Source organism: Theropithecus gelada, chromosome 18 (genome assembly GCF_003255815.1).
Source record: "Theropithecus gelada isolate Dixy chromosome 18, Tgel_1.0, whole genome shotgun sequence".
NCBI classification, from domain to species: domain Eukaryota; kingdom Metazoa; phylum Chordata; class Mammalia; order Primates; family Cercopithecidae; genus Theropithecus; species Theropithecus gelada.
The window spans coordinates 14,238,078-14,250,363 of record NC_037686.1 but is presented as its reverse complement, the minus strand read 5'-3'; positions in this window follow the sequence as shown (position 1 = coordinate 14,250,363).

The window sequence follows — 12,286 nt, the reverse complement described above, 5'->3', positions numbered from 1 at the left end:
AACCAAGCTGCCTGACCTCTCCAATGTGCCTTTTCCCCAGTGCATCTTTGGCGCTAGGGACAACTCTGGGGAAGACAAGCATGTTTTCAAAGCCACTCCCATGAGCCCCAGGCCCGCTCGTGGAGCTTCCTGGGCGCGCCCCAGCTGGTCTAGAAGGCCGGCAGATTAGGAATTTCTGAGGGAAGAGGTGCACCCCAAACTAGGGAGAAACCCAAGAGCTGGGGAGAAGGCACCCACTAGTGTCCAAAGTACACGGACAGCTCTTAAAAGTTCCTGTTTTCTTCGTGGGTATATATATATTTTTTCTTTTCCTTCTTTTCCTTTTTTTTTTTTCACCCCCGCCTGTCTCCTCTTTCGGGATTTGCTAATCTTGAACGAAACTGTTTCTCTCCGGACTGTTTAGACCCAATGAGCGGCCCCTCCTGGGCGAGTCGTCCCCCTTACCCTCACAGAGGGCTGGCTCCCGGGCGCGGCCTGTCCCCAGGATTGATTTATTTGGGCCGCGCCACACCACTATTCGCGATTCAAATCCACCCAGAACACTGCAGCCAATTGGGCAGGGGGCGGGGGCTTGGCTGCCAAACGGGAAGGGTGTTTGGGGACCCAGTCTTGCGCCGCTTCCGGAGGAGCGGCGAGACCCGGCAAGGACCCGCGTCCCGGTGCACCTCCACCCCGGCGAACTCACGCTCATTTTACTATCCTGTCACAAAACTGGCTGCTTCGGCGATGTTTCATAAAGAAAAAGAATGCATTTCTGACTTAAAACATATTTTTAACTTAGATTTTTAACAGCCCAGATTTATGAGGCCTTCTCGCTTATACCATATTTCTTCCCGTCTCGGGACGCTTTTACCCAAGGACCCAGGGTCACCTCAGAGCCCCCCACCCCTGCCAGCGTCTGGGGCCAGTGGCGAGTTCCAGGCGGCGTGTCCCCCACTCAGTGGTCGCACTGCACCGTAGGCCGTCGACCAGAGTCCTGGCGGTGATTTTCTTTCTTTCTTTTAAGTTTAAATCTCGGAAAACCAAAAACACTCTTTAGAAACGTCAGGTGGTGGCGGCGGAAACTCAAAGGTCGCCCCCACCCCCAGCACCGGCTCCCCGCCGCCGGCCACTTCGGGGGAAGGACCGCGCAGAGCCAGCGCCGGGGTCCCCGGGCGGTCGGAATCGAGGCCCGGCGCGTTACGCAGGCCAGGCCCGGCCCGGAGGCCCCTCGCCCGGCGCAGCCCCCGGCCGACCCCCGCGCGCCGCCGGCGGCCGCCAGCATGGCGCGGAGGTGGGCTCGCGGCGGCGGCGCACGAAAGGTCACCGCGGTGGCATTCCTCTCCGCGCTGTTTACGTGACTTAATGTACTCGCTGCGCCGCGGGTAAGTTCGGGCCGCGATAAGGGGGCGGTCGGGGGAGGGTCGCCGTAAAAGCCCCACGCCGGGCGCCTCCAGCCCTCCCCTCATCCATTAACCTTTTTACTTTCTTCTCTCCTCTCTCTCCAAGTCTGTTATCTAGGCCACCCAATGACCGACGAAAGATTTTCCCTCCCTGCTTCTCCCGTAGCCGCTTTAAACCAAATAAATTTAGCTATTAAGGGCCAAAATGTCTGACAAAAGATCGAAAGGTGTCTTTCCGTGATCGCTTAAAGAAGCGAAGGAGAAGCTTGCGGCTCTCAAATCCCGATAAAGAAATTCCGCGCCGGCGCCGGCCTCCCTCCCCGAGGCCTGGTTGCTCCCTGACGCCCTAAGACCCCGACTTCGGCGGCCGCAGACCTCAGATGGGCCCAGCGGGACCTGTGGCTGCCGCCTGGGGAAGGTGGAGGTTCCCAGGCTGCGGGGCCAGGGAGTGCCAGGCCCTAGGAGACGGGGTGGACACGGGGGTCCCCGGGAGCTCTGGAGCTCCAGGTGGGGATCTTAAAACGGCCCCCCTGCACTTCGCGGAAAAACTAAACCAAGCTCAGGGGGCCGAAATTACCACCCCGTTTTGATTATTTTCTGACACTAAATAATAAAGATAAAACCCAACCGCCCCCACCTACCATCCCACTCCCTGTGGGTCTGCTAAGGGGCAGTGTGCTGGTCCACGTCGCTGGTCCTGGGGCAGCGCTCCCTTTGAATCCCAGGCTGAAGGTGGTGGGTGGAACTGAGGCTGCCCGGGAGGGTGTGGACTCGAAGAGTAACCGCACGCAGGTGGGAGGCAGAGGTCCAATCATTCAGTCATCCTCGGCTTGGGTTTGGTTTGAAGTGTGGTATTTATTATCATTATTAATTGCTACTGGCATCACTACATAAAGCCTAGGGCTGCCAGCTGGGCCGAGGCCCTGCCCCTGGAGTGATCCCTTCCCTTTCACCAAAGGGTGACGGCAGGGAAGATCCAGTTTCCTGATCCTGAATACTAAAAAGTGAGATTGGGGAGTCAGTTGTGATGTTTTTGAAGTTTTCTCCTTCCCTTAAGTAAAAGGAGTCCATATTCCAGACCAGCATAAACCTTTTCTACCTCTTTGAAATAGGACAAGGAGGTGATGGGGTGGGGGTAAGTTTCAGATGAGACCCCTTGGCTTCCCGGCAGGGGGCTTTCCCAAGTCTTCTGCCTCCCCCAGTGTGTTGTCTGGCAGATGGTGGGGGCAGGACTCTCAATTCCAAAAGGCACCCCAGGGTCTGCTGTCTGCCCCCTCACACTGGCTGGGAAGTGGAAGATGCTTCTCTTTTTTTGTTATCTTTCCAAATAAGGTGAATGCCAAAAATCATCCGTCCTACATAATCCTTACCCCACTGGCCTCTGGGGAGGGGAAAATTAGCGCATCAGAGGAAAAGGGAACATTTCTGCTCCCAAGAAGGTGAAAGAGATGGAGAAATGTCCAACCCACTAGACAGGCAGGACCTAGGCTCTTCCTGGAGTTTGCTGGTATCACAAGGTGTGCAGGCCACGCCAGTTCTAGGGCCAGGGTCCATATGCCACTGTCCCTGGGCTGTCTCAGCTCAAAGACCTTCCTGACTGTTCAGTAGTTTTTTTGGTTTTGTTTTTTCAAAACCAAAAAGTGTGGGACAGGGAATGCTAAAAGGAAGCAAGGAAAAGAAGGAAATCAGCTTTTGGAGACTTGCTGAATTACAAATGCCCCACTTTGAGTCAATTAAAGGGGCAAAATGTGCCCAAGAAACAAACAAAAAAATTACCCAGAAATATGACCTCTCCATACAGCTATGTTGCAAATATGCAGAGAATTAGGACCAAAGGCTTGTCTACCAGGTTGCCGTCCTCCAGTTCCCTGCCACTTGCCCAGTGCATACTGAGTATGCACCGCACAAGGAAGAAAGAGAAGAGTTAGCTCCTAGTTTTGAAGTGTTTACAGTCTAGAAGGTTGGCACCTCTGTAAAGCCGGTTGGGCAAAATCCCACTTTCCAAGATGGAAGGAGATGACTGAGTCTTTTTCCCTTCTCTAAAAAAGTACTCAAGTCCAGATTGCCCTCTAGGCAACCCAGTGGGTTTGAAAAGAAAGGAGTGGCTCATACACTGAGGGAATTTCTAGGAGCCATTGGGCCTGCGCAGGACCCTGAGCCAGCCTGCCTGGGTTTCAATCCTGATGCCACCGTTTACTAGCTATGTGATCATGGCAAATAGCCCAACCTCTCTGTGCCACAGTTTCTTCATCTGCAAAATGGGCATAATAAAAGTACTCTCCTTATAGGATTGCTAAGAGGATGAAAAGGTTTCTTACATGTAAACTGCTAATAGTACCTGGCACATAGTAAGCACTATATGAATATTATTACTAATATTTACTGTAATAGACTTTCATATACTACACCAAATTTCGATTTCTTGTTTGGCCCAACAGGAGCAAACTTAATTCCCAGTAAATAACTTCTTTGAGCACTCATTCAGTTGGGACCTGTGATTGACCAGAGGTCTCAAGCCTTTTCTATGTACTAGCAGTGAAGACTTTATTTATTGCATTATGGTAGGAAAGGAGGTGAAGGGTGAGACAAACATTAGGTTCTCTACTTGTCTTTGGTTCCTTTGAAGAGGAGACATCCCTTGTTGTTCACCTTGCAAATGCCAGCAACAGATCTTCTGCAATGTCTTCTACAGGACAAAGACAGTAATCTTGAGGCTCCTCCTCTGCTCCAACAAAAGAATCCCTGTCCCAGCAGCACCCCTTCCTGGGAACCTCTTTCTGGCAGTAGACAGGAGTGAATTAACAGATCACTAAGAAGGATAACCTTGAGGACTGGCATTAGATATTAGCAGGGGTGGGGAGGGGGGAGAGAACTAATTAAAGTGACCTGATCATCTAACTTTAGACTTCTCTTATGCCTTTTTACTCTTCAATTTGGTTTTGCTATATATGCAGATTTATTATACTTTAATCACATTGTTTTTTTGAAGGAAGAAAAAAAGATCTCTGAGAAGCTAGGGAACACGTTATTGATAGGGAAAAAATCTAGGCCATTGCAGTCATTTTTCAACTGATTTTCTGTTTTGTTTTGTTTTTTTTCTTATAGCACCCTATCTTCTAAAAGAAGATCTAAACCTTCATAATGAAAACTTTAAAAAGGAATTTATGGGATATAACAAATAATACTCTTCTCTAGATAAAATGACAGGGAAAGAGATTTGTTTTTCAGAAGGCAAAGTCTGGAGGGAACATAAAAGTCTTCCCGTCCCTGCAGCTTTTCTGCCCGGTTTGTGCCCAGCGCCTGTTTTTCTCTTGTCTTTGACAGTTCTGATCTTCTCTACGTTTGATTTACTGAGTGCTGTCATTTCTCTGCTCTTTACTTTCACAATCACACATTCAAACCTGATAAAGTTCAAGACCCTGAATACTTTGCAGCTCTCCCAGATTTACAACCCTCCTGCCCCCCAGCCCAGCCAGCCGTCCTGAGGCTGATTGAATCCTCATGGACAGAAGCCTTTGGGAATCAGCGGAGAGCCAGAAGGTCCAAGAGGGCCAGGCCCAGGGGGTCCAAGAGGGCCAGGCCCAGGGGGAACGTCAGCCTCTGTGTCAGTTCTGTTACCCATAGCAAGTCTGGGTAGGTCCCTTCCCCTTGAAAGTGATTGTCAGCATCCTCTTGTTTTAGTTCTCACTTCCAGCCTGTAACCTGCCTGTGGGCAAGTACGGAAACTGTAATTCACAAAACAGAATTGGTGAGAATTCAAGAGGCTGAGATGGGAGTGTCGCTTGAGCTCAGGAGTTCAAGGCAGCAGTGAGCTATGATCACACCACTGCAGTCCAGCCTGGGCAACAGAGAAAAACCCTCTGTCAAAATAAAAACAATAATTTTTAAAAGGCAAGGTGCGGTGGCTCATGGCTGTAATCCCAACACTTTGGTAGGTTGAGGCGGGCAGATCACCTGAGGTCAGGAGTTCGAGACCAGCCTGGCCAACATGGTGAAAGCCTCTCTCTACAAAAACCGCAAAAATTAGCCAGGCATAGTGGCGTGTGCCTTTAGTCCCAGCTAGTCGGGAGGCTGAGGTGGGAGAATCACTTGAACCCGGTAGTTGGAGGTTGCAGTGAGTCTAGATCACTGCATTCCAGCCTGGGTGTAAGACCTTGTCTCAATTTAAAAGACAGAGAGAGAGAGAGAGAGAATTGGATGCAAAATTATGGTCAATGTGCATGCATGAGTGCTAGATTTTCCTGGACTACTAAACAGCCTTGTAATCAAGGGCAAGACACTTAACCTCTTCGTGACTCAGTTGCTCCATACATAAAATGGTAAAAATATTGTTTTCTGCAAACATTAATCACAAACTAATGACTTGAGTCCCCTTTCCTGCATGTACATCTGTCAGGGCCCCAGGAAGACCGCTAGCATGTGACTGATCTGGCTCTTTGGTTTCTGTCGGGTTAAATACAAACTTACACGTTAATCTAAATACTACACCAGTGGGCTAAACAAAAGGGATGATCCATTTCCAAAGGCTGAACAGTTAACTTAGAGTCAAGATTTTCAAACCACTGAAATGTCTTCCGATAGAAGTTGCTATCTAAATTATTTATTCTTTGCCTGTGAATATAAGCCCACTGAACCACAGAACGCTGACCAAAAGCAATCACTGAGGATGGACTCCCTTATCCTCAATGATTACTCTAAGGGGACTTCATACTTACCAAATAAGCAATTCTTTTGCATGAGCTAATGTTTTCATTTATCTTGAACTATCAGTTTTCTGACTAAGGTAAACATTTTAGGTGGCAGCAGTTTAAGTAGGTATTTTTTTTTTTTTTAATCACTGTTCTAAGTCACTGGACTAAGAAAGGTATGATTTCCACCCCCCCGCCCCGCCTTTAATGTTCATGTCCTACAGAGAGCCAAATTGTCATGATACCGAAGGGGAAAATTGTGTTAGCCTGTTAGGGAAGGAAGCAGAGTAGTTGCCTACCTTCTTCAGAAGGGGTTTTTATTTTTAATCTATCCACTCAAGAGACACCCTTTAGAGCATATTACAATGTTGCTTTTTCCTGGCCATAATAATATTCACCTCTACAGAGGTAGATAAAGATAGAAACCTGACTTAACGGATATCAAATAACTTTTTCTGGCTACTCTTAAGCTAGATTACTGCTGTTTATAATACCACAAATTAAAGGCATGCAATTATCCAACCAAAAAAAGTGTGAATATTATACCATTTTTAAAGATTGACTACCAGTGCCCAGCAAACTCTAGCCAAAAACCACAATGTGGATCCACAAAGCTGTCAACCTCTACATTTCAAAGTCATATTTCTGTCCAGAGCTCAGCACGCTTTGGGCAGAACTGCAAAAGGCTAGGTGCATAGGAAAGGGTCTACCCAGTGCAACTGCTGCAGCAGCTCCCTGCCCCTCTGCACCTGGAGCTAGATTAAGCACCAGTTATGGAGGCATGGGTTCAAATCCCAGATATGCATCTTGCTGTTTCTCTTTAGTTGTGTGATCTTGGGCATGTTCCTTAATATCTCTACTCCTGGCCAGGCACGGTGGCTCACACCTGTAATTCCAGCACTTTCGGAAGCCGAGGCAGGTGGATCACCTGAGGTCAGGAGTTCAAGACCTCCCTGGCCAACATGGTGAAACCCTGTCTCTACTAAAAATACAAAAATTAGCTGGACATGGTGGCAGGCACCTGTAATCCCAGCTACCCAGGAGGCCGAGGCATAAGAATCGCTTGAACCCAGGAGGTGGAGGTTGCAATGAGCTGAGATCACGCCACTGCACTCCAGCCTGGGCAACACAGCAAGACCCTTCTCAAAAAAAAACCATATATATATATATGATTTTCATGAAGATTAAATGAATTAATATTTATAAAATGCTTAGAAGAGTGTTTGGCTCACCATACAGGCTGTTTGAGATGTTTGATAAATAAGCAAAAACACAAACTTCTATTTCAGGCCACTTTTTAAGAGGAAGAGAGGAGGTACCAAGGCCTCAAAGAAGTGAGGTAGGAAGGTGATCAAAACTAAAAAGAAAAGACAAGAAAAAGCTTTTGTGAGCATCGGACATTTCCTATAGGGAATTATTTGCAATCAACAACTCAACCTGTCTGTCCCTAGCTGATAGTGCAAGTAAGTTTTTGTTTGTTTTATTTGGTCATTCAAACTCCATGATCCTGCTGAGACAAACACTATGGCGGGTACTAGGGGTGCAAAGATGCGTGACAATGCCCTGCCCTCAAGCTGCTCCCAGACAATCAGGAGAGGCAGACAAGGTTACAGAAAATTGTCACACCAGGTGGTAAGTGCCACCGTAGAGAGAAATCAAGGGACTGTTGGAGTGCAACCAGGGAAGGCTTCCTAGAGGAGTCTTAAAACTCACTGAGTTTTAAAACTCTTAAAACTGAGTTTTGAGAAATGACTTAATCAGACAAGGTTTAGGAAGTGAGAAGAAGCAAAGATAATTAACTGGAGCCTTAGTGTGAAGTGCCAGCAAGAAAGCGGAGAGGTTGGCAGGATTCGGATACATGCAAAGATTTTTTAACTACAAAATTATACCAAAACTGTAGATGCAAAAATACACCTTTTACAGCAAAAGATAAAGAGTGTCAATAAGGAAGAAATGATCAGATCTCTAAGTGTATTCACTGGAAAATTGACCTCAAGGATGAAAACCTCTTCAGACAGAGAGATCACTGTTGCATGCTATGAGGGCCAAGTCATGACTGAGTCTCCTAAAGTAAATTATAATTAGATTTGGGGCATTAAAGTGGAACTCAAAATAATAAAATTAGGCTGGAACACTAGAATGTAAGCTCAACACAGCTGGACACGGTGGCTCACACCTGTAATCCCAGCACTTTGGGAGGCCAAGGCGGGTGGATCACGAGGTCAGGAGATCGAGACCATCCTTGCTAGCACAGTGAAACCCCATCTCTACTAAAAATACAAAAAATTAGCCAGGTGTGATGGCAGACGCCTGTAGTCCCAGCTGCTTGGGAGGCTGAGGCAGGAGAATGGCATGAACCCAGGAGGCGGAGGTTGCAGTGAGATCGCGCCACTGCACTCTAACCTGGACGACAGAGCGAGACTTGTCTATTCTGCTCACCATGGTTTCCCCAGAGCCCAGAGCAGGGCCTGGCCCATAGCAGGACCAGCCTGGCCAACATGGCGAAACACTCTCTTGCTAAAAATGTAAAAATTAGCCGGGTGTGGTGGCACACACCTGTAATCCCAGCTTCTCAGGAGGCTGAGGCAGGAGAATCGCTTGAACCCAGGGGCAGAGTTTGCAGTAAGCCAAGATCACGCCACTTCATTCCAGCCTGGGCAAAAGAACAAAACTCCATCTCAAAGAAATAAAAAAGAAAAAAGAAAGAAAGAGAAATTCAAACTTCCTCCTTTCCTATTCCACCAGTCCCTGAGATTCTACCTCCTCCATGAGATCTCACCTGACAAATTGGAAGAGGAACAGTGGGTTTTGTTCCTACATAATCACCTCATGTCCATGGCAACAATACTCATGAATAGTCCAGAACCAATTTAACCTTGGCATACAAGAGGCCTCCCATGCTTTAAGTGCTAGTTATGTTTCTGAAGAGTTGTGGGCATGTAGCATTTTTAAAATTCAAATTATTCAAGCCCACCCTGAGTGAAGAAAAAAAATCAAATCGCTTTCTGGTTGATTTACACTATAGCTTTTAATTCTTCATTTCAAAGTAGTTATCAATTAGCAGTAACCTCCAATGTTTATAGTTTATGTTTCTCTGTTCCCTATTGACTCTCCTTTAAGACTATAATGATTTTTTTTTTTTTTTTTTTTTGAGATGGGGTCTTGCTCTGTCACCCAGGATGGAGTGCAATGGTGGGATCTCGACTCAATGGAACCTCTGTCTCCTGGGTTCAAACAATTCTCATGCCTCAGCCTCCAGAGTAGCTGGGATTACAAGCATGCGCCTCCCTGCCCGGCTAATTTTTTTTTTTTTTTTTTAGTAGAAACAGGGTTTCACCATGTTGCCCAAGTTGGTCTTGAATTCCTGACCTCAGGTGATCCATTGGCCTTGGCGTCCCAAAGTGCTGGGATTACAGGTATGAGCCACCGTGCCCAGGCAAGACTGTAATGATTTTTAAATAAATAAGTTCATAGTTAATGCACTGGGAAGTACGGTTTTTACTTTCAGCTCTTTAAATTAATCACCTATATATTTTTATATATTTGTAGCAGAGGCTGCTCTTTGCCTCTAATATTTGCTCTCCTTTGTATTTTATTTTTTGGGGATGGCGTCTCGCTCTGTCACAGACTGGAGTAAAGTGGTACGATGTCAGCTCACTGCAACCTCTGCCTCCTGGGTTCAAGCAATTCTCCTGCCTCAGCCTCCCAAGTAGCTGAGATTAAAGGTGCCCGCCACCATGCCCAGCTAATTTTTGTATTTTTAGTAGAGACAGGGTTTTACCACATTGGCCAGGCTGGTCTCGAACTCCTGACCTTGTGATCCACCTGCCTCGGCCTCCCAAAGTGCTGGGATTACAGGCATGAGCCACTGCGTCCAGCCCCTCCTTTCTTATACAGGAAAAGACGTTTTAGCTCTGTTAATTGTTGCCCAGCTAAAGACTACATTTCCCAGATTTTTTTGCAATTAAGGGGGTCTAAGAGACCAGGTTCTAGATAGTGGGATGTGAGATAGAATTGTAACTTCTGGACCGGGTGCGGTGGCTCATGACTGCAATCCCAGCACTTTGGGAAGCTGAGACCAGTGGATCCCTTGAGGCCAGGAGTTCAATATCAGTCTGGCCAACATGAAGAAACCCATCTCTACTAAAAATACAAAAATTAGTTGGGCATGGTGGCATGCACCTGTAATCCCAGCTACTCCAGAGGCTGAGGCATGAGAATCACTTGAAACTGGAAGGCAGAGATTGCAGTGAGCTGAAATCATACCACTGCACTCTAGCCTGCGTGGTGGAGTGAGACTCATGCCCTCCGCCCCCGCTCCAAAAAAAACGTAACTTCTGGGTCATTCCCTTAAGAAACGTGCTTTTCCCCTAACCTTTGCTCAAACTACTGGCTGGAATTTAGACATGATGGCAGGCACTGGATCAGCCACAGTGAGACAGAAGCCACATATTGCACAAAGTTGCAGTAAAGGGTGTCAGTCTGTGACATCATAGAGCTTTAGAAAAGGATCACTTATTCTCAGACTGTTCCATAAAAGAGAAATAACTTTTAACTTGTTTAAGTCACTGTAATATTGGTATTTATCTTTGCAGCAAAAACATATAAATATGTACACTTGGGCCGGACGCGGTGGCTCACGCCTGTAATCCCAGCACTTTGGGAGGCCGAGGCGGGTGGATCACGAGGTCAGGAGATCGAGACCATCCTGGCTAACACGGTGAAAGCCCGTCTCTACTAAAAATGCAAAAAACTAGCCGGGCGAGGTAGTGGGCGCCTGTAGTCCCAGCTACTCCAGAGACTGAGGCAGGAGAATGGCGGGAACCCGGGAGGCGGAGCTTGCAGTGAGCCAAGATGGCGCCGCTCACTCCAGCCTGGGCGACAGAGTGAGACTCCGTCAAAAAAATAAATAAATAAAATAAAATAAATATGTACACTTGTAAGAATATATGTAATATATGTGTGTGTGATCTATAAGAATACTGAAACAAAACCCAGTGCAGGTATTATCCAGCTTAAGAAATAAAACATTATCAATATCGGCTAGGCATGGTGGCACACGCCTATAATCCTAGAACTTTGGGAGGCCAAGGCAGGCAAATAGCTTGAGCTCAGGAGTTCAAGACCAGCCTGGGCAACATAGCAAGACCCCTTCTCTATTTCAGAAACTTTTAAAAAAATAATAATAATTTTAAAAAGACATTATCAATATCTCCGAAGCCCTTGTGTGAACCTCTTTGGTCATTTCCCCCTTACTATCTCCACAGCCAGCAGCAATCAATACCATGAACGTTTCTGCAGATAGAGAGCTCAGTTTTCTGACAGGCAGCACCTGGCACTGGGCCCTGTGCACGTCAGCATTTAGCAAGAGTTAGTGCTGATGGAAACGGTAATATTACTGTGGTCTCTTGAGGTTTCAGGCTGCCCTTCAGGCCAGGGCTCAGAACCCCCAGGATCCCCAGGAGATACTCTTGCTGATCCTGCCCAGAATCCCTGGTGCCCTGCATTCCATTGCTGGGTCCCTCCTCCTGGATCTCTGCTGGCCAGAGTTCCCTTCACCCACACAGCAGGTGGCATGTTTGCCTTCACCAGTGGCACTCTCCTTTGGCTCCCCGGGCAAAGCAAAAAATGAGAAACTGTATCATCCATTGTTGACAGTCTCTTCCTTGGAGTAACTGCATAGAAGAGTTTAAAATATCTATATATCCACAGATCCACAAAATTATCTACATATATCTATAATCAGCTATTAGTTTACCAAGTTGTTAAGATGTAGAACATGATCATTCAGTGTCTAGTGAGTGAATTCATGGTTCTATGATTGAGATTGAGGCAAGCTTTGAAGATTAGTAATGTTAATAAGAGTTAATATTGGACAAGCACATGCCTTGTACCAGGCATTGTTCTAAGAGCTTTTACATTTTGTCTCCCTAACTCTTTGAGGTAGGTACACATTTTACAGGGGAGGCACAGAGACGCTAAGAAAATTCCCCAAGGTCGCTCAGCTAGTTAAATGACAGAGATTAACTTCAAATACAAGCAGCCTGGTTCTAGAGTCCAGGTACTGTCATTTCTTTTATGCCTAAGACTTTCAAAATCATGCTGTGGATTCTTCTTTTTCATCCAATCCATCTGTTAAATCTAGACTTTTCGTTGCAGCAGTGAGAGGCTTTACAGACCAATCTCTCAAAACAGAGACTAGGACAAGATCAAGTT